This window comes from Phascolarctos cinereus, unplaced genomic scaffold (assembly GCF_003287225.1).
Source record: "Phascolarctos cinereus isolate Bilbo 61053 unplaced genomic scaffold, phaCin_HiC Scaffold_5;HRSCAF=322, whole genome shotgun sequence".
In the NCBI taxonomy this organism is placed as follows: domain Eukaryota; kingdom Metazoa; phylum Chordata; class Mammalia; order Diprotodontia; family Phascolarctidae; genus Phascolarctos; species Phascolarctos cinereus.
The window spans coordinates 141,647,326-141,659,106 of NW_027555958.1; the positions used below are offsets into that span (position 1 = coordinate 141,647,326).

At 37.4% G+C, this 11,781-nt stretch overlaps 1 long non-coding RNA gene across 1 annotated transcript in view; it reads left to right on the forward strand.

Annotated features, from left to right (window-relative positions):
* The window catches only part of LOC110197608 (uncharacterized), a 29,969-nt gene extending 18,748 nt beyond the window's left edge, over positions 1-11,221 (forward strand). The window contains exon 4 of the long non-coding RNA XR_002321534.2: positions 8,942-11,221. This is a non-coding gene — a long non-coding RNA (uncharacterized LOC110197608). The remainder of the gene's footprint in view (positions 1-8,941) is intronic.
* Positions 11,222-11,781: the final 560 nt, after the last annotated feature.

The window sequence follows — 11,781 nt, forward strand, 5'->3', positions numbered from 1 at the left end:
ATGTTGAAATAATTATCAAAATTTTTTTAAAGTTCAGGGACCACAGATTAAGAATCTTTGGCAGGAAAACCAATCAGACAATCCATAAGCATTTGTTAAGCTTGTCATATGTACTAGACATTATGGTTTTTCTTTCTGTTGCATCTACCAGTACACATGCCTAACATCCTATAGTACCTTATCTCAGAGGGAAGAACTGAGTCCATTATATTTCAGGTAACAAACAGAAGGGGGAAAACCCCCATAATTTCTCTAAATACTAAGTCAGAGTCATGCCCCATAAAGAAAGAGGAGAGGCATGGGGAAAGGTAGAATGCTTTCAGTACTATGGAAATCAAATTCAACCTCTAAGGAAAGACTAGAATAAAACAACAAAAAGCATGCCATACAAAAATAACATAAGGTAAAAATCATAGAATTTTCAGCTTGGAAGGAAGCTTAAAGTTTATCTACTCTAAAATCTTAATTTCACATATGAGGAAACAAAGGTGCTCAGAGACATTAATCAGCTTACCCAAAGTCATAGCAAGTTAATGAGAATTATTCATTCATCCCTTCATTTGACAAACACCAAATGTTTGCTATGAAGGGAGCCCTGTAAGCTCTACACTGTTTAGAAGATACAAAATTTAAATAAAACATGGCTCCTATCCACTATAACCTTATAGTCTATTATTAGGATGAGACACATAGAATTATAGATAGTACAGAATGTCGAATGATAAGTGCATTATAAAGTTCTGGAAAAGGGTGCTATGTGGGTCTCAAAGGAGAAGGTCATTATTAACCACAGGGTTGAGGAAACCTTCATAAATCAGGCACTATTTGCTTTGGACTTTAAAAGCTGGGTGGAAATCCAACAAGTGAGTTAAGAGATAGAAGGAAATAACAAGAAATGTTGGGAGCAAAAACACAGAAGTGGAAGAGTTTAGAATTTGTTCAGAGTAGAGAGGGTAGAGTATAGACCATGTTGGCTGGAGCATAGAGGAGAGAGAAATTAGATATTCTGCCAATTATTTCTGTTGTGTAGGCCATAAATTCTGCTCTCACAATTTTCATTTCTCTTTTAAGACACTCAGTAACAGTATGTTTGGTTCCATGCTTTTTTCAAAATTTTTATTTTTTTTACAATATTTATTCATAGATGCCTAAACTTATTTACTAGATCTGGAGGACATATTTCCTTTTGCCATTAATGTCTTCCCTATTGGTTTATCTGCTCACGCTCAAGGTCTTTGAATTTTCTTCCTCTTGAGAATTTTCAGTCTTTCCCTCCCCTTATTTTCCTCTATTACTCACGTTCTGACTCTCCCTTCTGTTGATAGGATCACTATCTACCACCACTCCCTCTCCTCCTTCCCCCCCCAACATGGGTTACTTGGTTTGTTTCCTAAAAAGTGACAACAAAGCTGTCCCTGGGACTTGATTGCCCTCAGGATATTGAAGCTCAAGATGCACTTCCTTAAAGTCACTTCCTAGTACCCTCTAGTCATGCTGATGTGGTTTCTTGGTCTCATAAGGATATAAAAATGCCTACCCACATGAAATCAGTACTCTTAAGATGTCCTCAGACCCCATATCCCACACTGTATCCTTGTTGAATATCTTTTCTGTGCTATAACTAAGTAAACCTTCTTTCACTAACTATTGAATGGCCTACAAATGCTTCATTTTCTTTCAACATTGAACTTGAACTAAGAGAGTACCAGTCTTTATCAGAGCTTGAAAATTCTACCTTCTGGACAGCCTTGGAATGGCTCCCCTTGAACTTCTATCTTTTCCATAGGATTTGTTCCTCCCTATATAATATATATAATCCTGTCCCTAGCTACCCACAGTTAGAAAGGTAGACTTCCATGTAAGTTTAAACCAACACCTCACACCATAAACAACATTTGCTATAAATGTATACATAACCTACATATAAAAGTTCATATCATAAACAATTAGAGGAATTAAGGAGAAATGCCCTTTCACTTCTATTTGAAGGGAAGAGTTCATGACTATACAAAAACAGAGGCTCGTCAAAGATAAAATGGACACTTTTGACGACATAAAACAGAAAAGTTTTACACAATCAAAACCATTGCAGCTAAAATTAAATGGAAAATAGTTAACTGAGAAGGTGGGTGGAATCTTTGTAGCAAGTTTCTCTGATAAAGGTATTTCCAATTCCAAAGGAATTGATTCAGTTTTAGATGAGTCATTCAACAAAATTGATAAATGGTCAAGAACATGAACAGGCAGTTCTCAAAAGAGGAAATTCAAGCTATCAACAACCATATGAAAAAAAAATCCAAACCACTAATAATGAAATGAATTTAAGTTAAAACTACTCAGGTTTCACCTCACACTTGTCAGATTGGCAAAGACAATTTTAAAAAATTACAAATGTTGGAGGAACTGCAGAAAAACAGGTACATTGATGCACACTGTAGGAGCTGTGACTTGGTAACAATCATTCTGAAAAGTAATCTGGAATTGTAAATAAAAAGTCATTAAAATGTGTATATCCACTGACCTCATGATAGCTCTACTAAACCTATGTCCCAAAAAGATCAAAGAAAGAGGAAAAGAGCCCTTAAAATATTGAGCCAAAAAATATTCATCATAGTTCTTTCTGTAGTCTAAAAAAAAGGAAACTAAGGGGAGTTATCATCAGAGGAATGGCTGAACAAATTATGGTATATGAATGGAATAGAATACCATTTTACTATAAGAAATGACAAACAGGTTGGTTGAGGTAAACCTGGGAAGACTTCTGTAAAAAGTAAAATAAATAGAACCAGGAGAATAATTTATAATATAACAACATTGCAAAGACAAACAACTTCGAAAGATTAAAGATCTTCGGTAGATACAGTGACCAATTACAGTTCAAAGGCATTGATAATGAAATACGTTATCCATATTCTAACAGAGTGGTGATAGATTCAAGCTGCAGAATAATACCTACCTTTTGGCCAAGGACAATGCAGAAATTTGTTTCGATTGAATTTACATATTTGTTACAAAGATTTTTTTTTCTTTTAAATGAGAGTTGGGGTTGGAAGAAGAAAAGGACCAGGATTGTTAATTGCATTAGTTGATGCAAGAATTTTAAAATGTTTTTTATAATTTTACTATAATTTGCTATAATTTCTTCTATCTGTGCAAATGTACATTAAGAATTACAAACATTATAATTTTGCTTTGAAATAAAAAATTTTGTCTTACTATCTCTTGCATGTGCAAATGCTCTGCATCAACTGATGCAGTTTGGTCCTTTAAGGTATTCTTAAATTCCAATCCTCCTAGTATAATTGAAAAATTAAAATTTTAAATTTTAAAGGGTATAATAGCATGACAACAGATTTTAGAGGGCCACAGGCAGAGGAGTTTGAATTCTACTTAGTAATAATAACAGCTCACCATTATACAGCAAGTTCATGTTGCAAAGTCTTTTTTATGTACATTATCTCATTTGATCTGTAGATGCTGGAAGCCACTAAAATGTTTTGAGCATAAGTAAGATTAAATAAAAGGCAGACTAGAAAGGGGGGAAGAATGGAAGTGGAAAGACCTGTTAGGAAACTATTGCAGTAGTCTAGATAGGTGGTAGGGTAGCTAGGTGGCACAGTAGATAAAGCACCACACCTGGAATCAGAAAGAGCTGAGTTTAAATCTGGCCTCAGAAACTTACCAGCTGTGTGACCCTGAGCAAATCATTTAACCCTGTTTGCCTCAGTTTCTTCAGCCATAAAACGAGCTGCAGAAGGAAATGACAAACCATTCCAGTATCTTTGGCAAGAAAACCCCAAATGAGGTCAAAAGAGTCAGACATGACTCAACAACAGCAATAACAACAACAACAACATGACAGGTGGTAATGAGAACTTATAATAGAGTGGTGACAGTGGGGATAGAGAAGATAGACATGAGATATTCTAGAGATGAAAACTATAACCCTTAGTGTCATTGATTGGATATGAGAAGTGAAAAAGAGGTAAGAGTCAACCTCAAAGTTTCAAACATGAGAGACTGGATGAACAATGGTGCCAAAGACAAAAGAAATGAAATTAAGAGGAAGAGCAAATTCAGGGAGAAAGTTTTTTTTTAAACCGAGTTATAATAATTTCTGGGCTCATTTCTATCTCAGATGGCCAGGAGTACTATGATTCAGTTGCATTTGTTGGAATATATTTTCATTCTAAAGAAGGTCCCTCCTGGATGAAAATTAAAAGAATTTCAGCTTGGTAATGCTGGAGATGTTATATCATATCATTATGTTATAGGCCTTTCCCATCTCTATCCCTAGAGAAATTGTGGTATGCTACCAGAACCTCAGAATTATGTTTGACATATTAATAAGAAACTTCAGTCAAGGTGACCTAAAAATTCAGTCTCAGTTGACTGATTTGGCAAAACCTAGTGGTGATGAGATCTCACAGAAAGGCAGCAAGATTTTATATTCTAGATGCAAAGACTAGCATATTTAATACTTGCTATTTTCAGACAGATAAGGACCACAGGGAAATGAATCTGCCTTCATCACAGCCAAATATATTTAAAAACAGCCCTGCTGAAACTTGCTGAGGCTGCAACTCTGAGATGGGATTTTCTTCAACTCTTAGCAAAAAAGCTTGATTAGTGCATATAAAATTGGTCTTCATTTTCTCTAGTTAAAAATAGTTCAAAGTAATGAGAAGAAAATAGTTCACAGTCTTGGACTCTTGTTTTATTGCACAGCTTTCCACCATGGCTCACACGAGAGTATGATATTCAACAGTACTTAATGGCAGGGATGCCAACACTTAGCTGGCAAGGAAAAAAAATTCAAAGAACAGAAGGGAAAAGACAAGGGCAAGCCCGACTCAGAGCAACAGAATGTGAAGCACCAAGCTAATATCCCAAAGGTTCAGACTGGATCATAGCACACTGCAAAATATTTCTGCTTCCAGACTGCAAAAGAAAATAGGACAGATTTTTATGTTGCCCACACTATGTATTCAAAACTTCATCCCCTTGACCTCCAAGATTAGGCAGTATTCTGACAGCTTCAACATCTTCCCTTTATCATCTCCTTAAACATTTACCTTTTGGGGTTATCATCATTCATTAGACAAACATTTACTGAGCATCTACTAGTGATGAGAGTACTGGCTGCTATTTGGGCAACTTGATTAAACTCTCTAGGACTTAGTTTCATTATCTGTAAAGTGGCTTGTTAGAACGCTGTGGTATAGGAGAAAGACCACTGTCAGAGGGTCTAGGCTGAAATTTCACTCTGATGCTTATGATATTTATGACCCTAGGCTTTTTACCTAACCTCCCTTGGCCTCATTTTCTCCATCTGTAAAATAAAAAAGTTGGACTAAAAGGTCACAGGATGGTAGGACATTCAAAGATCCAGACCCAAGAGCCATAAGGAGGATAAGGAGGGTCGTAGGAAAAGGCCTGATCACTGTTAAGGCAGGAACTCTTCCACTGGAGGTACAAAAGAAGATATTGGCAGACAAGCACACTATAGTCTGTCTCCAATAGATGACTTTTCCTAGCATGCCTTAGAGAGGTACCATGATATAGTGAATAAAAAGCTAGCTTCAAAGTCACAAAGACTTGGGTTCAAGTTTCACATCTGACATATTCTTGCTACGTAGGCCTGGCCAAGTTATGTAAACTCTCAATGCCCCAGAGAGCTCTCCAAGGTAATAAGTTTCAAGGAAGATCTCTGTAAAGGGCCAGCTCTGAAGAGTCAGAGGATTCAGGCCAGGTTTTACCTGTAGTCTGTCCTATATCCGATGGCTACATAATTCAGGTATGTTGGCTTCCCACCCTCTTGTTCTGTCTCTTGAGAACAGGATGCTCTTGGAGATTGCAAGGAATAGAGAAAATGGACAGGATAATTCCTTGGTTAATGTTCCCATGAGATAAGGAAATGGCAAGGATAATGTTGCCATGAGAAATGTACTTGCTGTTACTTTGGTTAGTATTCGCATGAGAAAAATTCGTGGTGTTGCTTGTTGGTAAAGACATGTAAACTTTGTTGCTTTACTTACTATTACTTTGGGTCATATTCCCGTGAGTCAAAGATATAAAAACCCTAACCCTCAGATTAGTAAACGGAGCTTGTTCTTTACTCGTCTCCCACCTGGCCTGCATGTTTCTTTCTCAAATTAGGCAACTCAGATTCAACACATCTAATACAAATGCTCTCCTATTGCTGTCAAGAGTACCACTTTCCTCCCAGTTACTTGGGCTCACAACTTCAGTGTCATTCTCAACTCATTCCATGTATCCAATCTGTGACTTTGCTCCACTTACAGCCTCTCACTACCACGTACCTGGACTATTTGAATAGCCTTCTGACTGAACTCACTGCCTCAAGTCTCTCCCAACTTCAGTTCATCCTCCACTCAGAATGAATGTATAGCCTCCTGAGATGAATATTTTGAAAGGCATAATGCTCAGTTGGATAGGAACCTTTGGGTGCACTTATTTTAAAATTAGGTTTGTTACTTTATAGTCACATCTCCCACAATCCCAGAATTAACTGATTATTTTTACTTAATAAAGTTCCTATAGCACCAATCTCACCAAGTCATCCCCCTACTCAATAAACTCCAAAGGCTTCCTATTACCTCCAGGATAAACATAAAATCTTCTGTTTAGCTTTTGAAGCCATTCAAAAGATAGTCCCTTCCTACGTTTCTATTCTCCTCATGCTATACTCTCCTCCACACACCATACAATTCAGCCACACTAGACTTGTTGCTCATTCTATCTCCTGACTCCACAGCTTTTTACTGGCTGTCCTCCAGGCCAGGGATGCTCTCCCTCTCACCTCTATCTCCTGGCTTCCCTGGCTTCTTTTAAGACTAAGCTCAAATCTCACTGTTTGCAAGAGTCCTTTCTGTTTCTCTTCATGGTTAGTGCCTTCCCTTGGCAATTACTTTCTATTTACACTAACTTGTATGAACTTAGTTGCTTGCATGTTGCCTCTCCTATTAGAATGTAGACTCCTTGAGGGTAGGGACCACATTTTTTACTTTCTTGGTATTCCCAGCACTCCACACAGTACCTTGCACAAAGTAAGTGCTTAAGAAATGTTTGCTAATTGATTAGGAATAAAATGAGTAGACTAGAAATGCCTAACCTATGTAACTTGAGTACAGAACCAGCATTAAAAATGGGAGAGGGGTGGGGGTCAGGAAAGGCTTTGTACAGAGGAAATGATGCCTGCTATGAACCTTGAAAAAAGATATAGATTATGAAAGGCCAAGACGAAAAAGAAGTACATTCCAGAGATAGGTGATAGTTGAAACCAGGCCTGCACAACCTGCGGCCTGCCAAAGGATTTTGAGAGACCTGTGAAAAATGTAGAAGGTTTTCTTCTACATATTTTGTGGGCCACCAGAAAACCTTTGGCAGGCCACAGGTTGTGCATGCCTGGTTGAAACAAACACATGGAAGTGAGAGTTTAAATGTCGAGTTCAGGAAACATCTAGGACTCTATTTGAACTGAAAGGAAGAAAGGAAGCATCTACGAAGCACCTCCCACATGCTAGGCACTGTCAAGCTCTTGTAAATATTCTTTTGATTAGTCTTCACAACAACCCTGGGAGGTAGGTGCTATTATTATCCTTATTTAAAAGTTGAGGAAACTGAAGCAAATAGAGGTTAAGTGACTTTCCCAGGGTCACATAGCTAGTAAGGGTTTGAGGTCAAACTTGAATTCAGGTCTTTTTGACTCCACGCCCAATGCTCTATCCACTAAACCATCTAGCTGCTCCATATTGGAAGGTAGAATATGCTAAGTATAGTAATATAGAATAAACCTGGAAGGGTCACTTGGATCCAGATTGCAGTGGGCCCTATATATGAGGCTAAATATTTCTCTTTTATCCTGGAAGCACTAGGGAGCTACTGGAGGTTTCTGAACAGGGATTGATACTGTCAGACTTGTGCCTTGAACATACTTGGCTCCAAACGACTTTACCCTCTATTGAAATCAAGTCCATCCTTAAATAATGAAATTTGCCTCCACTCAGGATATTCAGAATAATAGTCAGCAAATTCTGAAAGTGATTCCCAAAGAGCAGGTCTGAAAATATTGTAAGTAATGGAAGCATCACTGGAATGATTGTATAGCCTCCTGAGATGAATATTTTGAAAGGCATAATGCTCAGTTGGATAGGAACCTTTGGGTGCACTTATTTTAAAATTAGGTTTGTTACTTTATAGTCACATCTCCCACAATCCCAGAATTAACTGGTTATTTTTACTTAATATACTGAATTTCCTCTACACTGCTATTTCCCCCCCTTTGTAATAGAATACAGGAGGAGACATGGAGGGAGTAAATTACAATAGAAAGAATCCTGAATTTAGAGGCAGAAAAACCTTGGTTCAAATCCTTTCCCCATCACTTACTATGTATGTGATCTTGAATAAGTCATTTAACCTTTCTTGCCTCAGTTTCCTCATTTATGAAATTGGAGGAGGGGGTAGTACATGTGTAATTGACTTCCAAATATTTCTAATGGGAAATTCAGACTTTGAGTATGTTTTAGTAATAAGTTCTCAAAACTGGATTAAAGATTTTACGTATAAAATTGCATTAATAATTATAAAGTTAAATCATTTTCCGCTTTTGAAGTATCTGATTTAAGAAACAGAGGGCCTCATTTCCTAAGTCAGGGCTTCATGGATTTGTTTTTTAGATTCTTTCTTCATCCTGTTGACAGAATTGTTTATATCAAGTACAAGGTTTAAAGCAAGACAGAAACTGCAAGTGGTATATGAAAACTGAAACTCTGAAGTTTCAGATGAATTGTGGGTTCCTAATTTGATGTTCTTCTCATAGCTCTGTTGTTAATAGGATCAGGACCATAAGGTTTGAGCTGGTTTTCACCAAATTTAGGAGGTCATACTAAATTATATTGATTCTTGTTACTGGCAGATTTTAGTAGAATCACCTAAGAATCTCTACAAGGGACTTGAAACCAAAGAAGCAAAGCCTTCAGAGCTGTTCTGAGAATGAGACCTGCTCCAGAATGTCCAAAAGAAGATATTTCCAAGGACCAGATGACTACATGGGATATCTAGGACTCAAGATGAAATGTGCTGACTAAGCAGACATTGGGAGTAGGTTACTAGAATTCAAGGAAACCTGATGTTATTTAATATTGATGATCATTATTATAGCTGTTGTACTAAGCTATGAAAGAAGGTGATTCCTAATGGTCTTTTCTTGGTACTATTAACCAAAAGTCACAACTCCACAAGACATGAGTAATAACTTCATTTATTTCAAGAAAAAGGGCACATGCATGCGGGAACTCCTTGTACCAAGTACAAAGGAATCCACAAGACAGGCAGACAGAGCCTTGGGTATTTATGGGTTACAGCAAAAAGGGAAGGTCTCATGGGAGAAATGGAGGGTGATCCCCTCCCAAATGGGAGTGGCATGGGAGTAGGAAAGGAACACTAGGGGAGGGATAATAAGAGGGAGTAGGAGGGTTTGGAACTGTAGGACCATAGAGAATGTTCTGCTTATCTGAAAGGGTCCCAGCTGTACAAACAGTTTATCAGTCTGGGGTAGACTGGCTGGAGCCAGGTTTATAGCTGATTCAACTTTAAGGGCACACTAAGAGTTTAGTTAGGGTTGAAAGTAGCAAATTATGTTAGCTCAAGAGGGCTTCATCCTGGAAAATATGGCAACTCAAGAAAATATGTTCAGGGGACCCCTCCACAGTATGTAATTCTGATGATGAACGTATAAAAAACTATAAATCTGGTTTATAGATAAATGATCCATGGAGGGATAGGGTGGGCTTCTCCCACCAGGGATCAAAGGGGGGAATTGTAGGAATTGTGTGAACTAAACTTACTCCATCTTATAAAACTGACTCCATTTTGACACTGAGATTTCATTTTCTGCTTTACCCCTCCCAACTCTGGGAAAACCTTGAAACTCACTCTCCCCCTCATGACTCAGAAAGCCCTAATCATTCCTCCAATAAGAAGTTAGATTACTTAATCTTGCATCTTGGTTTATATCCTGTTTATTGTTTTCTTATAATGTATAAAATCTGTATTCAAGGTCCAGTGCATTCTGGGAGGGCCGAACTCCAATGTGTTGTGCAACTGCTTACCTTGCCAATAAATTGATATGCTCAGAAGATCAAACCTTTATTTCCTCAGTTACTGCAAATTTCATTTATGACAGACTGGATGACTGCTAATGTCCCTTCCAGAAGTAAATCTAAGGCCTTATGATTGAAATCAGCCCTTCTTAAACTGTGAGTAGCAACCCCATAAGGGGTTGAGAAAAATTTGGCAACAATAAAACATTTCTGAATGTGCAATGGCCAAAAATTAATTAAAAATCCAACATGTGATAAATCTGAGATGTTTCTGGTAGCACTTGCCCAAATGACATCCATATCTTCCCTGCAGCCTTGGCTCTGAACACAAAGCATACACACTTTGCACTGTACATGCCCTCAGGCTATGCAACACCAATGCTTGTAGTTGATTTGACTCAACAAACGATTGTAAGAAATGCAGTCATTTTGCTTGTTGGTGGGAAATAGGGCAAAGTTTACCAACTCACCTGACCCTTTCTTGAGTCTTGCTCTTGAGTTGATAGCAACCAGGGGCACAATGGAGTTTAGGGGAAAAAATCCCACTTCTTTGCTAAGTGAAATTACCAAGATAATTTGAAAAGGGCCACGACTACTGGCCCATAGACATGCTAGGAGTCAAGAGTTATTTAGGGCCACAATCAACTACTTGTGGCCTTACCCCAATTTCCTCCTTTCTTCTGCACGACTTGTTCTTCTCTCTCTCATCTTTAGTCTTTTCCTAGTTACTGGTTCCTTCCCACCCCCTACAAGAATGTCCAGGTCTCCCTAATCCTTACCATCCTGTCAAGAATGTGATATCTTACCTCTCATTCCTTTCCAAACTCCTAGAAAAAAACCAACACTACATACCAATTTATCATGATCTATTCACTTCTCAAATGCTTGCAATCAAGATTCCAACCCACAACTCAACCAAAAGTATTCTCTCAAAGGTTACCAGTGATCTCTTTGTTCCATATTTCCCTTTTTGTTTATCTTTCTGTTAGACTTAATCAAAACTGATAAAGGGATGTTGACGTGTTCTGTCACTATTTTGTTATCATCTATGTCTTCTTGAAGCTCAAATAATGTTTCCTTTATGAACTTGGATGTGAAAGTATTTGGAGCATTTAAATTTATAACTGATATTGATATGTTTTCTATGATTCTTTTCAGTATAATACAACTTCCTTGTTTATTCCATTTTATTTTTGAATGTTTGTTTTTGCTTTGTCTAATAGCATGATGGCAACTCCTGCTTTGAGGAATCCGTTTGTTGCATACTACATTTTTTTTTATATCCCTTCAGTTTTATTTTGTATGTCTTTGTTTTTTAAATGTGTTTCTTATAAGCAACAGATTGTAGGTTTTTGTTTTCTCATCCAATCTGTCACTCTTTTACATTTTATTGGATTCTTTAAATCCATTCACATTTAAAATTGTGAGGTTTATATTTTCCTCCATCTGTTTTTAAAATTGTTTTTATTCCAAGTTAATTTTTTTTCCTCTTTTGCTGTAAACACAGTAGTCTGTTCCTTCAGTTACTTTATTTTTTTTTAAGTGGCCCTGTTCCTATTGTCGCTTTTCTTTTCACCCTTGATGTCCTCTTCTTGGTCTCTGTTTTCTACTGCTTTTATCTGGTATATATTTCTTCCCCAACTTTTTTCCTCTT